Below are 19,883 nucleotides of genomic sequence, written 5' to 3'. Positions count from 1 at the left end.
AACTGACTAAAGGCAGGTTTACATTACATGGACAGGTCATTCTGAGCTATGCAATTTGATTTATGTTAGTAGCATAACTCAGATCAATGTATCTTATATCTTTTTACTGCAGAAAGGTCGACATAAAAAACCTCTGCTATTGACTCCCTTTACTTATCTGGTCTGCTGGAGTACAGGAGTCGATAGGAGAGTGATCCGCAGTTGATTTAATGGATCTTTACTCGACCCTCTAAATCAACCACCAGTGGCTCAATTGCAGCAGTGTGGATCCATCCCGCAGTAGAAACAAGCCCTAAGTTCTGATTTCCAGAATGGTCTGAGAGCAGGGCGGAAAGAGACACTGGCATCTGCTTATTGAGCTTGGAATATGGCAAGATGTTTAATGCCTTTTGATCAGATTTCTGCTTTACAGCATTTTTTTTTAAATTTGTGGAGTCGTCTTCTCTGAATAGCGTTTGCATTTCAGAAACATTGGCTAACTTGACATTCAGACTCTGCCAAGGATCTTCTATCAAGCCCTTGCCCTTCCCACCTCTGTCTCTTGCCCAGTGTCCAGAAATGGGCTGAAAACTCATTTGACAAGTCCTCTGTTGCAACTGTTGTATTTTATAGGAGTGATTTTTGTCACCTTTTCATTTCCAGTCCAGAGTGGAAGTTTGTTTGGGAGTTGAAGGTTTTATTCTACTTCTGATGATGCTAATAAGATGATCATTCACCTCACTGGACATTGTTTGCATCCCTCGGGACGTATGTTGTATTTTGATGCAGCCAGCTCTTGAATGACCCTGGGCAAGCAGCATCACCTCTCTGGGTCTCGGTTGCATTCTCTACAAAGCGAAGCTCATGGTGTCCTGTGGTGTTGCTCAGTACAGCTGTCTTCAGGTGCATGAGTGAAGAAGCCTTTTGTCATCAAGGGGAAACTAGGGGATTTCAGTATTTTTTTTTTCTTGAAATTCAAATTGAAATTCACATTCTCAGTGTAGTGATGGAGGCTGGTTTCACAACTGACATGATTTTCTGGCAAGTGGGCAGCCACCAAGCCCTGCCATATAAATAACAACTTTGTTTGTATTTTTAAAGAAGCATGTCACATTTGATTCCTTGTGACAAACACTTCCTACCTTGGGAACTTCCATGTGATTATGCGGAGCTATTATAAGAGCAATTCTCAGAAGTGTTCACTGTATTACATTAAGATGGAGAGGCCCAAACCAAGATTCTGACTTTTTGCACTAGGTGCTGTACTTAAATATAGAAAGAAGCAATTCCTGCTCTGGAGAGTTCACAACCTTATTAAACAAGATAAGGGGCATTTTTCATTTGCATTTGTTGAAATTAAAACACTTCATGGAAACGGTTTGAGTTTGGCATAGCCCTGGTTGAATCGGGGCAGGTTTCCAACAGCCCCTTCCTTGCCAAGCAGGCAGAGTTCAAAACTTGCCTGGTTTCCTGTCCAGTGCCTTGGAGCTCACCTGTCAGAGAACCTAGAAGTCATGTACCTGAGACGCCCAGGGCCGATGGACCTGGAGCAGTCCATCTGGCAGCACAACAGAATTTTGAATTTTCATTCTGAACTGGGTGAAGCCACAGTTTGAAATACCCAAATCTTCCACCGAACAGGTTATTTTTCTCTGTCCAGCTCTAATGATTGTCCTTATTGAACAAATTGGGACTGGTGGGGGTTGTGGTTGAGGCAGAGCACATGCCCAGGTAGGATTTTAACCTGGGGGACAGAAACTAAGAGGGCCAGTACTACCAGGTCCTCACTATGAGACCTGAGTGTCTTAGAGCATTTCTGTGTACCTTAGTCTTCCCATCTGTGCAATGAAGAGTGTCATGGTTCAGCGGAATTTGCAGGCTAGGAGCATCTCTAATAATAACCCTTATCTTTGTGAGACACTCAGGCTGCACTTAGACTAGAGATTTTTCTCAACAAAACATGCCACACGTTTACACACACAGTGCCTGTTGTTGACAGTGTATCAACAAACCCAGCACTTTTCCCAACAGGGTTCTGCCTCTCTGCTATGAGGCATAATGCCTTCGCCAACAGATTTCTGTTGGCAAAACAGCTGTGTGAATGCTCCTAGGTGGCCTCTCTCGACAGACAGGGTATCCGCAACAGTGGGCAGCCCTTCCCGCTGAGCTTCCGGGTGCCTGTTTTGTCGAGAGAGCAGCTGGGCAGTCTGTGTGCTCTGTCGACAGAGTGGACCACTTTCCTGATTTACTTTCGGGTGTGGCTGCACTCTGTCAACAGAAGTTTAGTCTGGAAATCTCTCCCGCCGGTGAGGTCTGTTGACAGAGTGCTATAGTGTAACCGTAGCCCTGAGAGTCTATTGGTAGCAAAGAAGCGTTTTGTCTTTTTTTTCAGGAGCACAATCTTTTTAAACAAAATCACCCCACAGAATAAGAAAGCCTCCGCTGCCTGGAAAGGATATTAAGGCGGCTGCTCTAAAAGTGCTCAGTGTTGTGGTTGTTAAACTGCAAGCAATCTTTGCCTCCACCAAGCCGAGCACAGTGAAAAGGAAAATAAATCGCAGCATATATGGTGAAAAGTAAATTGGATTTTACAAGTGTTTTCCATTCCCCGAGCTGAGGTTAGTAACAAGCTCAAGGAATTTTAAAATATGCACGTCCCAATTTTTCAAGAAAAACTTAGACTGATGTTGGATAGATTGACTGGCGGAGGGTGGGTGGGTTGCGACACCTTAAAAGGGACAGATTTGCAGGAAGAGCTGAGTCATTACTCTCTGAAAGTCAGGTGTCTTCGGTTTCTCAGTTTAGGCACCTGGAATTTCTAGTCATTTTTGAATATGTGTGAGAGTGGCGGGAGGTCTGTGTATAAAAATATTTTATCCATCATCCATTGTCAGCTGTTAACAATTAAAGTAGCTGCTAAATATCCTATAGTAACCAGATTTTTACATAAGAGGTGTTCTATCATTGAAGGATTGCATATGATTATTTCTAACACCCACATCCCAAGAGCAGGTGACATGGGATTTAGTTTAGCCTCCAGTAAATGTAATTACACAAGTAATCCACAGAAGCCTTTACAAAGAGTCTGACCAGAAAGACCTAGCAGTGCTCCATGTAAGTAAGGGAGAGCTATTCCACATTCCCGCTTCCCTCTTTTTAGCTCACTTGTTACTGCAGGAGAGATGTTTAAAGAAGCAGAATTAATTGGTTGTTGTGGGTTAGATTTCTGGATTTTAAGACACAGATTGTTATCCTAGACCCTCTGCATGTATTGTTTGAAAGTAATGACTCTGTGAAAGGCAGATGGTTTATTTTGCAGACATATGATAAGTTCTGATTTGTATGCACACACTTCTTAATTTGATGCATGTGCATAGTCCCTTAGATTTCCAAGTTAAGTACGTGCGAAGGTTTGCTGGGTCAGGGCCTTCAGATCCTAGTTGGGACATCCAGGAGAGTAAGACATCTGTATCACACAATGATGAGCACTCTGGATGCAGTCAAAATTCTGGCTTTTGAGCCAGAGACATTGTTTTCTAGCCATAAGCACAAAGAATTGAGAATCAGTGAGTGTCTATGGCTTGAACAAATGACTTACATTTGGCCTATACTACAGCAATTGAATAGCTAGAATTAACTTATCTGCAATCAACTTACCTGGCCGTCCTCACTACTCCCATCAACCTCCCTTACTCCTTGTGATAGCAAGGAGTGCAGGGGTCAACATCTGACTCCTGATAGGTTGATTTTGCACATCCCTTCCAGACATGTGAAATTGAACTCCGGAATATTAACCCTGCGCAGGCCAATCTTTCAGTTAATGTAGACATGGCCTTAGAATCAACTCTTCAAGAGCAACCTTTAATTATGAGCATCTCAGTTTCCAGTTACTTGAGCATTTAGGACTTACTTGCATTGCTAAATGCTCCCAGGTCCCATTGACATCTGATGTAGTTGGGGATGCTCAGTGGAGCTGCTTGTGATTTTGTTGTATTGAAAATATTATATATATAAAATAAAATATATATATAAATAAAATAAATATTTTGATGGACAATATGTCCATCAGAAGACTTGCTTGACAAAGATTTCTCCACTTTCTAAGAGGCTGAGAGTTGGAGCTGGAGAGAGTCAGGCCCTAGTTTTAAAATTGGGCACTCATTTCAGGCACCCAATATCATAAGCCATTTTTTTAAAAAATGGGCCTTTACTTTTCTGTGGCTTAGTTTTCCTGTCAGTGAATTCAAAACGGAGTGCTTCTCTCTTTCGCACATATTGTGGTGAATGCTAGGCAGGCAGCACAAAATTTACCAGCCAATTTTTTCGGTGAAAATTATTTTAGCTTATAGGAATGTTGCCAGTAAAAATGTTTGTTGGGCATTTTCTGAATTTTCAATAGAAAACTGCAAACAAGAAAAAAAGTGTTTAAAACTGAAATGAAATCAAAAGAAAACCTGGGTGTGTTTGTGCTGCATTTTTTCCCATTTCCCCCACTCTTTTTCCCGGACAGTAAGAAGGGAGTGGAAGGAAAAGGAAATTGGAAATCCAAAATATGTTGCTGTAATACATTTTGATTCAAATCTAAATGTAACTTTTTTGGTGGCTGTTTTCCATTGTTTTTGACAAAATGATTGTAAAAAATAATCTGGACATTTTTCAAAAGTCACAAAAATTTTGTTCTCTTCCAAACTTTTTGCAAAATTTCCATTTTTTTGGGGGGGGGTCAGCCTTACTTAATAACCTTTGTGAAGTCCTCTGAGATTCTCAGTTAGAAAGGCTGTAAGGGCCAGATTTAAATTTCAAAGAAGCCATGTTTGTTTATATGTGGCTCTGTGAATGAAAGCTCCAAATCCAAAGCCTGTGGGAGTGCCTCAATCTTTAATGGGTCTGTCCTTCCAACATCTCTGTGATGTAGGGCATCACTCTTATTCCCATTGTACAGATGAGGGACTGAGGCACAGAGAAGCTAAGTGACTTGCCCAAGACCACACAGGCTCTTTGTCATAAACCCAGTGTTAGAGTGTCCAGTGTTGGTGTCTTATCCCTAGACGGGCTTGCCAACAGCGAGGACAAAGAGGACAAGTGCATCAGAGCACTTCAACAGGGCCTGGAGCTACTGGCCACAGCCACTGCTTACTGTGGCAGTGATGGGGGCCGAAGTGCCAGTCTAAATGCCTCCGAAGGCTGGAGGGGTGTAGCCCATGGTCCACCACTTCCACTCGAGGCCCCACCCCTTCTGCACAAGGTCCTGCCCCTTCTCGGGCACAGAGCCTGCCTCCCTCACCCCTTACCCTAAGGCCCTCCATGGCTGTTGGCTCTGCTGGCCCTGGACGTCCTTTTTTCTCAAAAAGAATCTTTTGGCCTCAGCAGGTTTGGGATCAGGTTCCCAAACAGGTGAAAGGAAATTAAATTAAAGTAGGCCATTAAAACGCTATTTCTTTTGATGTTTTCCTCGGAGCGACAGTCTGTGTTTTAAATATAGAGGTTTCAGATTATCTCTGATATTCCACTCTTCTTGTCAGTTCCTATCTTGCCTTTGTTTCTGTGAAACCGTCGTGTGTTTTTTTTTTTTGCTGTTTGCTAAGCATATTCTTCCTGATTGTGATCTGAGAGAGCTGTCTCCTTAGTGATAGCCTCAGATTTTTAATAGAAGGATAGAAAATAAATCCTCTTTTTGGTCCTTGTTCCATGTTAGAGAGAGAGCGTAGGGCAGCTGCAGTTACAGAAATCTTTTCTGCTGTGACTCCAAAACTCAGTTACCATTCCTGGGTCAATAAACCCATTCCCAAATGTACCCCTCAGTGCAATTGTTTGCACTGATAGAAGGTTAATGCATATGTGAATACACAACTTACTGATTTATTGTCTTTCTGCATTCATCACTCTTTTCTTTAAATTAAAACTCCCTCCAGATGGGTCTCTGACAGAGATATATTGATCTGCAATGAAACCTCACTCATAACCTGTACAGCTGCCCGTTTATCTTGCCGCCGAAGGAAGCTTCATTACTCTGTGGATGTCCCAAGGATGAAAGTGAGGTGCTAACTTCTTCCCTCCGCTCTTTGCATCCTTCTTCTGTCTCTACCTGGCTCTGCCCGCTTATTATTTCTATGCCACTTGACAGTTTCCTTAGCCCTCTCCTCAGCTGCTCAAAAATTACTCCAAATGGATGGCATAATACACCACCTCATTGGCCCACCCCTTTCATCTATAATGGTGATGATCACATGGTGGAATGGCCTGATTTAGGTGAAGCAGTTGTAGAAACCACTGGAAATCTGGACTGCTTAGAGCTTTATCTGTGTTCTCCCTCACAGGGAGGATGGGCACACAATCAGAATCATTCAGGACCAGTGAGTTTCTTGTGTTATGTTTTCATGGGGAAATGCTACAAATGGGCAAGTCAACAGAGGAGCACCACAGGGCCTAGACATGGGGATTATGTGTCATGAGGTATATGGAGGAGCAGTAGGAGGCAATTAAAATGAGACTTTAAAACCACAGATTAAGAATTTTATCTTCTGCTTTGCAACTTTCACACGTGATCCAATTTACTGGTGGAGGGGGGGAATCATCACCAAAAATACCCGCTCAAGTACGGGGATGCTTTTAGCTGAAGTGATCCTGCTTTCATCATGTACATTTTGCTTTGTGAAATTTTAGAATTTCTCTTGGATGGGCTGGGGATAATCCAGTCATATGGGAAATGCTGGATTTCACCTGTTTCTGAGTGTTGGTATAAAAAAAAAAAAGAGTTTTGAAAATGGACATTTCTGGGATCTGAACTAGCCCAGAACAGGATGAACTTCCCTCCTCCCCCGCCTGTTTTCCTTGTCTGTTTTTGGTAGGGGAAGTCTCTTCTCTGAAGATCTAGGCCAAACTTGTGAACCCCAAATGCCTAGTTACCCTCCCCGCTAAACATTTAAGGTCTGAAGCAGTTAGAGGATGAGGGTTCTAGGCAGTCCCTGCTCAATGTGAAGCCAGCAGGGTTATCAGGTGTTCAGCTCAGAAAACTGAGGCACTTTCAGTTGGGTGTTTAAGGCGTTGACCCTACATAAACAATGCACTCTGAGCAGCCCTGTCAAAGACAGTGGAAGTGTTTGCAGTTGAATAAAGGTGGTCACATTTCTGAGTCCTTGCAGGATCGGGGTTATGGATGTGAAAGCATCTTCAAAAAGAAGTAAATATTACTCAACCATCCCACATGCCTACAACCAGAGCATGGTGGCTCCTGACCGTACGTTCTCTAATGCTTTACTTAAGTGACTTGAGAGTTAGACAGAGTTGCATCAGCAGCTATTCTGAAGGACAAGTTGGTAGCTGGAGGCCCAGTAGCAGCGGCAGAGCATAGGAAGGATGGATGGATGAGATGGGTCAGAAAACAGCCAATGGGCGAGCTCAATAGTGGAGTGCATACAGCACGTGAAGAAATAGCGGAAGAGGTGATCTGGCGCCGGGATGATTGGACGCAAATGGCCAAACAGTGAGTCAGAAGGCCTGGCTAGCCGTTCGTCACTGTAATCAGGAACCTAGCTTGGGAAGGTTTTAATCACCATGTGCAGAGATGGAATGCAGAGCAAGTTTATGGTTTGTGGAGAGCATACTGACACAGCTGATTGATGTCAAATCTGTCATGATGTATATTGTAAAGTCGGGAGATTTAATGGTGTAACTTCACAGCAGGCTTGGGAGTGAGGTGCTGCAGAGTAGGGAGTGATGGATGGGCTCATTTACATGTAAAATTGCCGATGGCATTGGAAGGGCTGGTATGCGGAGGGAAGATAAGAAGGATACAGTGAGATTCTCTCTGACCCTGGTATTGGAATGTTAAAATACATCTGTGGGGGAGCATGTGGATTTTGCAGTGTCTCTGGGTGTGGGGGTATGCCAGTGTGTGTCGTTGTAAGGTGCGGGAGGGGTAAGCCGATGGATGGTTGTGTGTATTGATACACACACACATCTCTAGTCCACTGGTGTGGTGTAAGTCCTCCCCGGTGCCAATCTGTAGAGCCTATGAGCTGTTACAGCCCCAGCTACAGAGTGTAGGCTCTTGCACTTTTAGCTGTGGAGGCCACTGGTTTAATCCCTGCATTGTAAGACCAAATGGTAATAATCACACACATACAAGTTACGCACAGGCACCCTGTTCGATCAGCTGCTTGACATCTCTATCCTGTAAGGTGTGTGCTGCTGCAACTCCAGGTGGAGAAGAGCCTCAGTCAACTGTCTGTGAATCCAGAAGTTGTTCAGCCACTTAAAGCTCTCAGACCGGCTGTGATACTCTCCAAGCCCAGTTAGAAGAGACCCTTCCTGGCTTTGTCAGCTGAGGTGCTATGGCTAGGGAGAAAGACAGGTCAAGGCATCAGAGTCCCATGTTCCTTGTGCATGCACAGCTTCCATGGGGTTTTGTTATATTTATTTAGGTGGACTCTGTGGGCTAAAAGTGCAAACCTAACCCAGTCGCTATGCCTCGTTAAACTGTGTTAAACCAGGTGTGGCATGCAGAGACCTCATCCTATTTAGTACAATGGCAAACCCACTATTAAGTCCTTTTAACCTTTTTACTAAAGATGAATAAGAAGGAAAAATGGTTAAACCGTTTAAAACACTAAGTCAGGGATCAGCAACCCCCAGCAGGGGTGCCAAGAGTGGCACATGAGGCGGGAGCTCAGCCCCATCCTTTCTGCCCCATGCAGCCGGGAGCTTGCTCAAAGCCTGTGGCTTCACAAAAAGACCAGCTAATGCTCCCAGCCGCCACATAAACACCAAAGCTCTGCATTTTCATTTATTTATTCATGAAGCTATTGTAATTAGGACTACTGGGGACTTTGAAAAGTATCACTGGCACTCAGTCGGTACGTAGAGGTCAAAAGGTCAAATTTCAGCACTTCACCCTGTAAAGGTTGCAGACCCCTGTGCTCAGCAGTAAGTAGGGTTTTAGTTTGAACTAGATCCATTCTTTCTCTTCCCTTTGGATGGAGTTTTGAAAAGGAAAAAGTGTGTATTTTGCCATTCAAATGGCGTAAAGAGGCCTGAATGCTGTAATGACTCTGGTTTAAGGAACAGGGCATGAGTGGGGGTTGAACATTTCCATTTCCTACCCCCCACTAAAATTCCATAGCTGGGACAGACTTCCTCATGGCAATTTTTGGCATGGGAGAAACATAGGGAGGAAACCAGAGACTTCTTTAGGGCTCCTGGATAGGGATTGACATCTCTTCACTTCTCCCCAGCTAGCAGCCTGGTGTGCCTTGCATCAACCACCTGGGGTAGATTTCTTCCTGGTGCGACCACACTGAAACCGGTGGACTTATTCCTGTCAGGAATCTGATGGGTTATCTTTCAGGGAAACCCTGTGAAATCAAAGAAGTGAAGAGTAAACTGCTTAGAGCAGACAGCAAGTGAATTCTGGGATGAGATTGGGAGGAGGAAGCTAATGAGAGTGACTAACACTGCTTATACCATCTCCCTGCTCAGCCATCCACCGTCTTTGATCCTGGTCCTCATTGCCGCCGACTTGACAGTAAGCGGAAGGGTCTAAATTGGGAGATTTTTCAGAGGCAGTTTGACTAAGCGCCAACTGAGCTGACCCTGATATAAATGCTTAAGAGGCTTTGGAGGGGATTAAGTGACTGTATTTTAATCTTGCCTTCATGGGGATGTGTCGAGAGTTTTGCATGCAGCCTACACCAGTGGATTTGGTCTTTCTCTCCCCCGGCTTTCTGTGCTCAAATGTACCCTGGGGCAGGTGGACAGTATGGAAGAGACCTATGTTTCCCAGGCTTGACTCAGACTGGTCTTTCCTAAAATCGAAAAGCTAAAATTAAATCTCTTTGGTTTAGCCCTCATTGGATTGAGGTGCCCCTCTCTGCTAGCTGGTAAAGACATAGAAAGTAGTTATATCTCCAAGCAAGAGCCCATAGAATCATAGGGTTGAAAGGGACTTCAGGAGGTCGAGTACAATCCCATGCTGAAAGCTGGACTACTCCTAACTAAATCATCCCAGACAGGGCTTTGTCAAGCAGGAAAGTAAAGGCCTCTAGGGGAGTAGATTCTACTATCTCCCTAGGTAACACATTCCAGAGCTTCACCTCTCTCCCAGTGAAATAGTTTTTACTCACATCCAACCTAGACCTCCTGCACTGCAACTTGAGACCATTGATCCTGGTTCTGCCATCTCTCCATCCTCTCGCCATCCTCTCCGGGAACCCTCCCCCACTTCAGGTATTTGAAGGCTCCTGTCATATCTCCCCACGGCAATGGATTGGATGGGTGAGTGATAAGTGGAAATCATGATAGATTTTGGAGATTTTGTCGTGTTCTGATGCTCACTTTGATTTCGCTGCAAAGTCCATTGACGTAACTGGGGTCTTTTTCTGCTGTTTTCGGTCGGTCTTGACTCAGGCCCTAAGAACACGGGATTAGTCTGATGTCCGAGCTCCAAAGCAGCTAATAACAGCATGAGGGCACCAGCAATCCATGTTGGATTGTTAATCCTGTTTAAAATTGGATTATGGTAGTAACCAGACATTATGGTCAGGATTTCATGGTTCACATGAAAATGTAATTCCTCGCCTCCCCTGTTGGGGTTGAAAGCTAAGAAATTGAGGTGTATCCCTTTTGTTATTGATATTACCACTTGAAGATTTACCTGACATTGCTTGGGCCCTTAACTGCATTTTGGATGGGTGGGTGGGTAGGGTGCTGGAAAATGAAATGAAAATGGACATGTTTCATTAAGTCAGTGCTCTGGAGTGGGGCTAGGGGTCAGGGGTTCAATACACAGGCTGCCTGGGGGAAGAAGACTGCCCCAGCCCTCTTTCACAGCAGCAGCTTGGGGTCAGGTAAGAAGCACCACTCCAGGGCACTGCAATTCTAGCACGCACAGCCAGGGGAGGCGGGTTTCATGTCCCGCAGCAGGGCCAGGTCTGTCTGCCCTCCGTGCTCTCAGTCAGAACATTTCACCTACTTGGTGATTCTGTATCTTTTCTCATGGGTTTTATGAGCGGCCACCCCATTTTCCTGGCACAACCAAACCCTGACCTTTCTTTAAGTTACAATAGGAGGAAGCTGCACACCAGATTTGGTGGCCCTATCTCTTTCTCGCTAGGAGGAGTTCCTGGAAATAGTCTTTAACATGTGTAGTAGATACCACATAGGAGAGCCAGTCAGGGAACAGCATTCCTGTGTGCCAGGCACTCTGCAAAGATGCAACAAAAATCCTAACAAGAGTAAATTGATGGGAATAGGCAGATGCAGGGTGCACAAAGAAAGAACTAGACCATTGGGTTCTCACTCTTGGTGGACCCCTTGAAACCTGCTTGTAGCCCCCCCCAGTGTTCACAACCAGGTTTTCGGGGTCTGCCAAGAAAGACCCACATTAGACTTGCTGGTGTGCAGAGCAGAACACCAGAGCTGCACTGTCTGGAGCTGAAGCACAAGGCTCCTAATCCCTCACCTGAGTCTACAGCCAAAGCCTGAAGAACTGAGTTTCATGGAACCCTTGTGACAGGGAGCCTTGGGCAGAAAATATGCAGAAAAGCAGTTGTTGTGACTCAGACGGGCCTTGGAGATTTTAGGGTCATTTGGGGTGGGACAGCTCTCAGCAGGGAATAGTTTGAGAACTTCTGGTTTGAATAATATCGGTTGGTAAGATGGGCGTCTCGACACACTGGTAGAGTTACCAGTGTCGAGTTGATTGTGGATGTCATGGGTTAGGAGAGCTTTGAGGAGCCAGTTGAAGAAAGGAGAGGAACCTGTGAAGGTGTTTAAATGGAACAAGTGAGCACTGGAGGCTGGTTTGCTAAGCTGACCAGGGGAGTGTGAAAGGGAGGTGACAGATAGTAGGGGATACACAGTGAAGACCATCAGTTGAGGTGACAGTGAAAGAGAAGCCAGCCTGGGGATTCAAAGAGAGGCCTGACGTGGCCAACGTGATGGGCTGGGACAGAGATGTCCAAGAGGAATTCAGCGATCGTCACACGTGTGGTTGTCATCTTTCTATATTCACCACATTATATGATACAAGCTTGATAGAGCCAGGCACAGCCAGGACACTAAATAAATGCCCTCCCCCTCTCCCAGAGCCAGGCACCCCCAGTTCTAAGTCAATGCTGGCAACTCACTAGAGCCACTGCTGCCACGTGCTTCTCCCACTCCTGTAAAATTAAACACTCCTGCAAGGGTCTGCAAAATCTGGCCCCAGCATGGGGAGAGAGCAGCTGCCTGTTTTGCATCCCATTCATTTGCAAGAAGACCTTTATGAGAATTCAGTAGCTGACTTACTGAGCTCAGTCCTTGGCCTGAGAGTGCCAGCACTGTACACACTGCCCAGGTGACCGGTCTCTGAAATGCATAGTTCCTGACCTCCAATAGGTACGCTCCGGATCAGCAGGACCAACAACCACCACAGCAAGGTGGGAGGGGGACCTAGCTCTGCACTGTGGCATGGCCAAGGGCAGAAGGGGCAGGGCCTAGGGTTCTTAGTGTCACTCAGACACCGGTGCTGCCCCCGCGCCCCGCCCCCCACAAGCCACCTGGAAGGATGGAGCCTCACTGCTGTGGCATTTCAAAGGGGCTCTGGCCACCGCCATTGCTGGCTGGAGCTCTAGGCCTCTTTGTAACTCTGGGCCCCTCGGGAACTGCCTCTTTTGCCCCCCAGCAGAGGGCCTGCTCCAGATGAACTGAGTGCTCAGCCCCCACCCCCCCTTGGGGTCTCTGTTAATTAACGTGAGTCACCAGAAATTGGGTCAAAAATTCTTTTGGGCTAATTGCACCACAAGTGAATGTACTTTAAAACAGGAGAGGAATATATATTGGTATTACAGTAACATCAGCCCCAGCCTGGTAGACACAGAATTACTCATCTATGTTTAACAGAACTGTGCACTCCCATTGTCAAACCTGCAGGCCTGAGCACCAGCACCTAAAGGTACATTTCCACAAGTGCTGAGCAATTGAAGCTGCCATTGGCTTCAGCAGTAACGGTGGATACTCAGTAACTGAACATCAGCCTGCTTGTTTCAGTGCTTTAGGCATGGGAGCATTTACGTCTTGATTTTCTGACATGAGTTTTACATCTTAGAAAATGTTCTAGTGGGGACATTGTCATAGATTTTTAAGGCCAGATGGGACCATTGGATTATCTGGTCTGATCTCCTGAGTCCTCCATAATATAAGCTGTAGAATTTCCTCCAAATTCTCCTTTACTAAGGCCAATGACTTTTATGGTTGCCCAGGTCATGTCTTCCAGAAAAGCGTCTGGTCTTGTTTTGAAGACATCAGGAGGTGGAGAATCTATCACTTCTCTTGGTAGTTAGTTCCAATGGCCCATTACCCTCACTGTTGAAAATGGGTGCTATACTTCTAATTTAAATGTGCCAAACTTTAACTTCCAACAGTTCAGTTATTTAACATATACAAGCTATTGCAGCATATGCAGTAGGCCAATCTGGAGCAGAGAGTTAGTGGGACTATCAACCATTCACTTTTCATGGCCATGATCTGTGCCCCAAGGCCACTCCACTGAGCTAACAATCAGCACTGATATATTTATTTAATGAATGTGTAAGGATATACTTTCTGCTGGTGTCAGTCAACAGAGCTGCTCCAGTTTACACTGACAGATAATTTGGCTCTGAACGGCATATGCGGTGTGTGTGCAAAGCAGCCAGGTCACCAGTACCATTCAGAAATTTCCTCTGCCTTTTCTTCATGGGACAGAAAAAAACCTTTTCTTAGAGCATGCAGGCCGTTTCCTTGCTGGCTTCCATTTACATTTGTGGTAATTTCACTTGGGCACCATCCACGTGTCTTTGGTCTCGAATGCCATATGTATATCATCAGGGATTGTAAGATGCAGAATAGCTAGTCCCAGTGACCTTGGGAACACTTGTTTGTCGTTAAAGTGCATTCACCCCAGAGCTTTGTCTTAGTTTGTCTACACAGCATAGTTATTTTGAAATAGCTATACAAGCATCTACACAATGCAATTGCCTATTTCAAAAGATCTATTTCAAAATAGCACCTATTTCAAAATAGGTGCTGTTAAAACAGGCCGTTTCTGCACAGGCCACTTCCTTCGGAAGTGGCATGCTAATACATGGAGTGAAGGATGCTACTGAGGCATGGATGCAAATTCCCCATGCCTCATTAGCATAACATCACATGATTTGGAGTCCGGAAGACTGTTCTTCTGGATGCCAAAACATCATGTAGAAGCACGGCCCCTGGGAGGGCTTCTGGAGCCCCCTTCTTCCCAAAAATTTTTGGGAAGAAGGGACCTCCGGAAGAAGGACTTCCTTTCAGAAGCCTCCCAGGGGCCGTGCTTCTACATGGCATTTTGGAGTCCGGAAGAACGGTCTTCCAGACTCCAAATCATGTGAGGATATGCTAATGAGGTGTGAGGAATTTGCATCCGTGCCTCAATAGCATCTTTCGCTCTGTGTATTAGCATGCCACTTGCGAAGGAAGTGGCCTGTGTAGAAACAGCCACAGAGAATAGGTCCTATTTTGAAATAATCCATAGTGCACCCAATGGCTCTATTTTGAAATAAACTTGAATGTGTGTAGGGGCTATATCTCAAAATAGCTAAGTGCTATTTCAAAATGTGTTGTGGGTAGCATTCGCCAGAAATGGAGAAAGTGTTTCACTGAAAATGGCCTGACCAGGTCTACTGGGAACCAGGCCTAACCACAGAGATTGTCTCATGAACCCACCCCTTCCCATTTTCAATAACACTGGGTCTGTTTCCCCTATCACAAATTGAGCAACTGCTAAGATGGAAGAGTAGTTTGTGTGTTAACTGCATTTAACTACATCTTGGAAGCTGGAAATAAGGAAAGGTCAGTTCTGTGCAATGAGTCAGCTCTTTGGAAATTACCAGCACTCACGGCATTTATTTTGAGAAAACCACTTGCAGGACTCTCCATTTGGAAATTCTTCCTGCTATTGGTTTGCCATTGCGCAGTCTCTCCCAATAGTTTGCCATGTCCCAGTGAAATCCCAGCAGCCTTGCTGTCCCTCAGCCATGAAGTCAAGCCTTGTTTTTTGTTTGTTTATTTTAATTATCATTTTCCTCTCTGGCTCGTTGCTCAGGCAAGGGAGATAGCGCCTCTGTTAATGGGATTATGCACGCTGTTTGCTGATGCGGACGTGTGTGCCACTTTCTCTCCCTTTGTATTTCACCCAGATAATTGATTTCTGTCTCTTCCTTGGAACTTGCCTTTGTGGCACCGGGTGTTATTAGGCTCCCTTTGTTCCCTTTCTGAGTGACAAAGGCTTTACAAGGCAATCAAGCAAAAGCAATGGTTGCTTCTCTCACTTTTCCTATTAACTAACAGGGAATTGCAGTGGCTTGAAGACCTCTGGGAGTAAAATGGGTCTTTTCAAGCACAACAGGCTGGATGGACAAATCTCTTCTCTTACCCTATTCATTCCCTCCCTCCATCCCATTTCTCTGCTGCAGGTGGCCTCTTAGGTTCACCTGGGTGTGGCTGACTGTTTGTCTTTTTCTATGTGAGGATGTGTGTCATGATCGTACCTCGAGGCCTGAACAGATGTCTAGGTGCATGGTGCTAGGTGCTGTACAGATGCATAGTCAAAGATTCAAGGGTCGACTATTGAACTAAGCAAGACAGAATGGGAGAGAGGAAGATGCTGTTTTCTTTTCTTTTTTTTTTAAAAGGGGAGTGAAAACACAGAAACACCCATGGTGGATTCTCTTGTTTTCTCTGCTCCCTTTTAGCTATTCAGATCCCCAGGTCTCTGGGCACATCAGGTAGAAAGAGTGGTCAGAAAACAAAGATGTCCTTGGGGAACAGTCATTGTTCTACTGCCCTAAGTTGGGGCTGAGAATCTGGGATTCCCATTTATAGCTAATAGCTTTCTGCACACTCCAGCTCTTTGCCTACGTCTACACCACAGTGATCCTTCAAAAGAAGTTTGTCTGGAAGAGATCTTCTGAAAAAACTTATTTTGAAAGATTGTATCCATGCACAAAAAAGCGGATAGAAAAATAGGTCCTCTCTGTCGATAGAGAGCGTACACACAGTCCCTGCTCTTTACAAAGAACAGGCCACAGATCGAATAATCCAGCACCATGAGGATGGCTCTTTTAATAAAAGGGCCTGTGGTGCATCTACACATGCTTTTCTGGAAAGAATCTTTCCAAAGGAGGCGCTGTTCCTGATCCGGGAGTGGAAGAGGGTTTCTGGAAGAAGACCACGTTCTTTCAATTTTGGATGGAAAGAGCACATTTTGTGTGTAGTTGAGCTGCGTATTCTTTCGAAAAATGGCTGGATTTTCCAAAAGAACTTGCTAGTGTAGACGTATAAGCTGGGTACTGTGCAGTGGTGTGTTGGAGGGAAGGAGAGGAGGCGGATTGTCAAGTGCTCTCTGCCGGAGCTGTTTGAGCAACTCTTTTTGTTTGGAAAATGCCCTTTTGGCTAAACCAAAGCTCGTCAGGAAAGGGTTGGTTTCAACACATTTCTTGACTCAAAGGTATGATATAGTGGGAAAAATTTCAAACCCGCTAAGATGTTTTGGTTCAGCCTTTTCTAAGTGATAAAAGCTGTTCAAAATTCCTAGTGGTTTTTGAGTTTGAGCTCATTACAGAGAATATATACAAGGACTGAAACTGAGATTAGATCTGGGTGAATCGTTGATTTTGTCAGTTCAGTGACAATTCCAAGAAACAGAGGTATGTGGGTTGGTCAAACCTAATCTGAAACATTCCAAAATTGTCAGAGAGTCAAAAAGGTTGATTTGGGGTTTGATGCAGAGTGGGGATTCAGAAGAACATAAGAATGGCCATTAGTGGGTCAGACCAAAGGTCTGTCTAGCCCAGCATCCCGTCGGCTGACCGTGGCCAGTGCCAGGTGCCCCAGAGGGGGTGGGCTGAAGACAATGATCAAGCGATTTGTCTCCTGCCATCCATCTCCAGCCTCTGACAATCAGATGCCAGGGACACCATTCCTACCCTTGGCTAATAGCCTTTTATGGACCTAACCTCCATGAATTTATCTAACTCTTCTTGGAACTCTCATATAGCCCTAGCCTTCACAGCCTCCTCTGGCAAGGAGTTCCACAGGTTAACTATGCGCTGTGTGAAAAACCTTGCAATCCCCCATCAGCTCTCTGAGCATTGACCTAAAGGTCATTAAGGGGGTGCAAGGAAACAGCAGCAATGGCACATCATTGCTATCTCCTCCTCCAACTGTTTTATAAATGGCCCAAACCACATTTTTGTCAAACTCCTGCCTAGTTTCAGGTTGACTGAAAGTGCATTTTTAATCAGACAAACGATCCATGTGAATAGCTTTGCCCAGCTCGCCTGTAAATGAAAGGACCTTTTGGAGAGTTCAAATGTATTATTATAAATTACATAGCACCTAAAATGTGCTAGGCAGATTGCAGAACAAATCCATGCCTTGAAGCTCTGATAACCTACAGTTGCAGCCCTATGAATTTACTGCCAGGGTAGCACTTATCACTATGTGTATGTTTCAGATAGAGCTTTTCCCCCTCCTTTAACTCAGGTTACCCGACAGTCAATCAAATCACCTTGACTCATACTTTTGCATATGTTAATCTGGGACACACATTTCCAGGACACACCAGGTTTGCCACTGAATTTCATGGAGGAAGAAAATCTGTGTAGATTATTCCCCTGGTGACTACTTGTGGGTTTCTAGTTTATGTGGGGGTGGATGTTAATCTAGATGTACGTCAAGAATAATACTTTGTTCTGCCAGAAGTGCAGGAAGGTGCACTGGATGACCTCGTGAGGTTCCTTCCAGTGCTACTATTCTATGTGACGTGAATTGGATGATGTGTCCCTGGTCACTGGAGAGAGGGAAAGCAGCAGATGAGGCATGAAGAGAATTAAGGCAAAAAGCTGCATGGAGCATTAAGGGCGAAGTGAATCTCAGTGGAAGAGGGTAGGGAGAAGCATGGGGAAACTGAGAGAAAGAGGAGGAGCTGAAAGGGGAAAGCAGAAGAGGATGAAGGTCAGGGGTGAGCAGAAGGGCAGAGGAAGCCTTGGAGGGCTTGGGAGATGATGGGGCAAAGGGACAGGATGCAGACATGGATTTGAGAGTCAGATAGTCCCTGTGTGTACAATAGGCTCCCAAGAGCCAAACACCGCTGGGCCTGGCAAAGTTTGAAATCTGGATTTGGATATAAGAGCACAGGCACATGTCTATTCACTACAGGCTGAACCTCTTCAGTTGAGCACCTTTGGGACCTAAACGGTGCCAAACCAGAGAACTTGCCAAACCATGAGAGGTCAATATTATCTATCACGTTACCAGCACTTCCACTGTTTACTGGGCTCTTGGAAGACATTTAGGGGTAAATTACAGCTAAATAATAGCACGGAACATGGAGACCTAGGACTAGTGGCTGGAAACAAACTTTATGGGACCACAGGAAACTTGGCCACACCTGGGATAAGTGGTCATCTGGTTAACTAAAATCATGCCACGTGTTGCCAAATGTGAGCATGCCAGACTAGAGAGGTTCAACCTGTGTTACTAGTTTGTATGCAAGCCCAGCTGCTCAGACACTGTCTCGCTACACTACAAGGGCAGCTACGCATTTTTACCTAGTTTCTGAGACTTTTTTCCCGCTAGGTTAAAGTGTACATCCAAGCAGCTACTTCCTTCACAACAGAGCTCCATGGAGGCTGCGTATGGGCTTAACTGCTCACCGCACGTGCACTGTCTAAATGGATTTTTGTGGGCAATCCAACCAGCTTGTCCAGGCTGCTTATGCCTGAAGAAAATACTGCCCCACCCTGGGCTGCTGACAAAGACCAAACATGGCTAGTAGGCCTGGTCAAAAATTTTTATTTCCTCTTTTCCCCCTTGAAAATTGTGGGTTTGATCAAACTGTGTTTGATTACTGTTATTTTGTGGGTAACATGTCTCTATCTTCAAAATTTGGATCTTTTGGAAAAGCCAGTCCCTGATAATACAACATTTTTGGGTTCAGAAAACCAAAAATTGGTCTGCTTAAAGGCAACATTTTACCTTATTCCTGCGTAGAAAATTGAAAATGTTGGCTGGAGGTGGTTTGGCTTTTGAAGAAAAAATTTCCGTGGGGCAGAAAATGGGAAAGGTATCTATTTTCTGGCCATCCATAAACCAGCTGCCTCCACTACAAGGTATTAACCATGATGTGTGTGCAGACAAACCTCAGCAGCAGCTGCCCATAGCATTATAAACTCAATTAAAAGTTGTAGTCTAGCAAAGGTGGAAATAGAGATGCCCAGACCCCTGGGATAAGCTCCCGTTAAGCCAACCCTTACAGAGTAGCAAATCAATTCCTGGACAGGATTTCTCTTTTTCAATCCTCCTAGTTTTCATTCTCTTCCATCTCCCTTCTCTGCAGAATAAGAGATCATTAATCCAGCCAAAGGCAATGAAACTTTCTCTCACACACAGGAACATGTCTGAAGTCCACACAAAAAGTAACACATTACCTTGATACCCTGACATTGTGAAAAAATGTTTCTAGGGAGAGCTGCTTGCTTTTCTTTCATTATCAGTTATTCATTCAAGACACTGAAACCAGCTGTTACAAGTGGCTGGTGTTTGCTTTACAAAAGGAGCTGAAAAAATAATAAAAAGGACGCTTCCTCTACACACGCACTTCTATTCTTTCTACTGATTTGAGCACTAATAGTATTTGACATGTCAGTAATTTGTTTCTTTTTTGCCATAATTCATTTAGTGCAGTTCTGCTTTATTATTGTACATTTTACACATTGGTGCACAGAAATATTTTTAAACAATTCAACTCCTTCTAGTAATCGGTCATTCATGTGCTCTAGCCTACGGAGGCAGGAGAAGAAAGAGAAAAGGAATGAAGGAATAAGAGGATGGGAATAGAAATTAGGCAG

General features: G+C 44.8%; 1 protein-coding gene across 2 annotated transcripts in view; it reads left to right on the top strand.

Moving 5' to 3' along the window:
• LOC142001463 (neurotrimin) overlaps nt 1-19,883 on the top strand; it is a 709,680-nt gene that overhangs the window by 324,340 nt on the left and 365,457 nt on the right. The window lies entirely within an intron of this gene.

This window comes from Carettochelys insculpta, chromosome 25 (assembly GCF_033958435.1).
Source record: "Carettochelys insculpta isolate YL-2023 chromosome 25, ASM3395843v1, whole genome shotgun sequence".
Taxonomy (NCBI): domain Eukaryota; kingdom Metazoa; phylum Chordata; order Testudines; family Carettochelyidae; genus Carettochelys; species Carettochelys insculpta.
The sequence above is the reverse complement of the archived record's forward strand: the minus strand, read 5'-3'. Positions and strand labels throughout refer to the sequence as shown.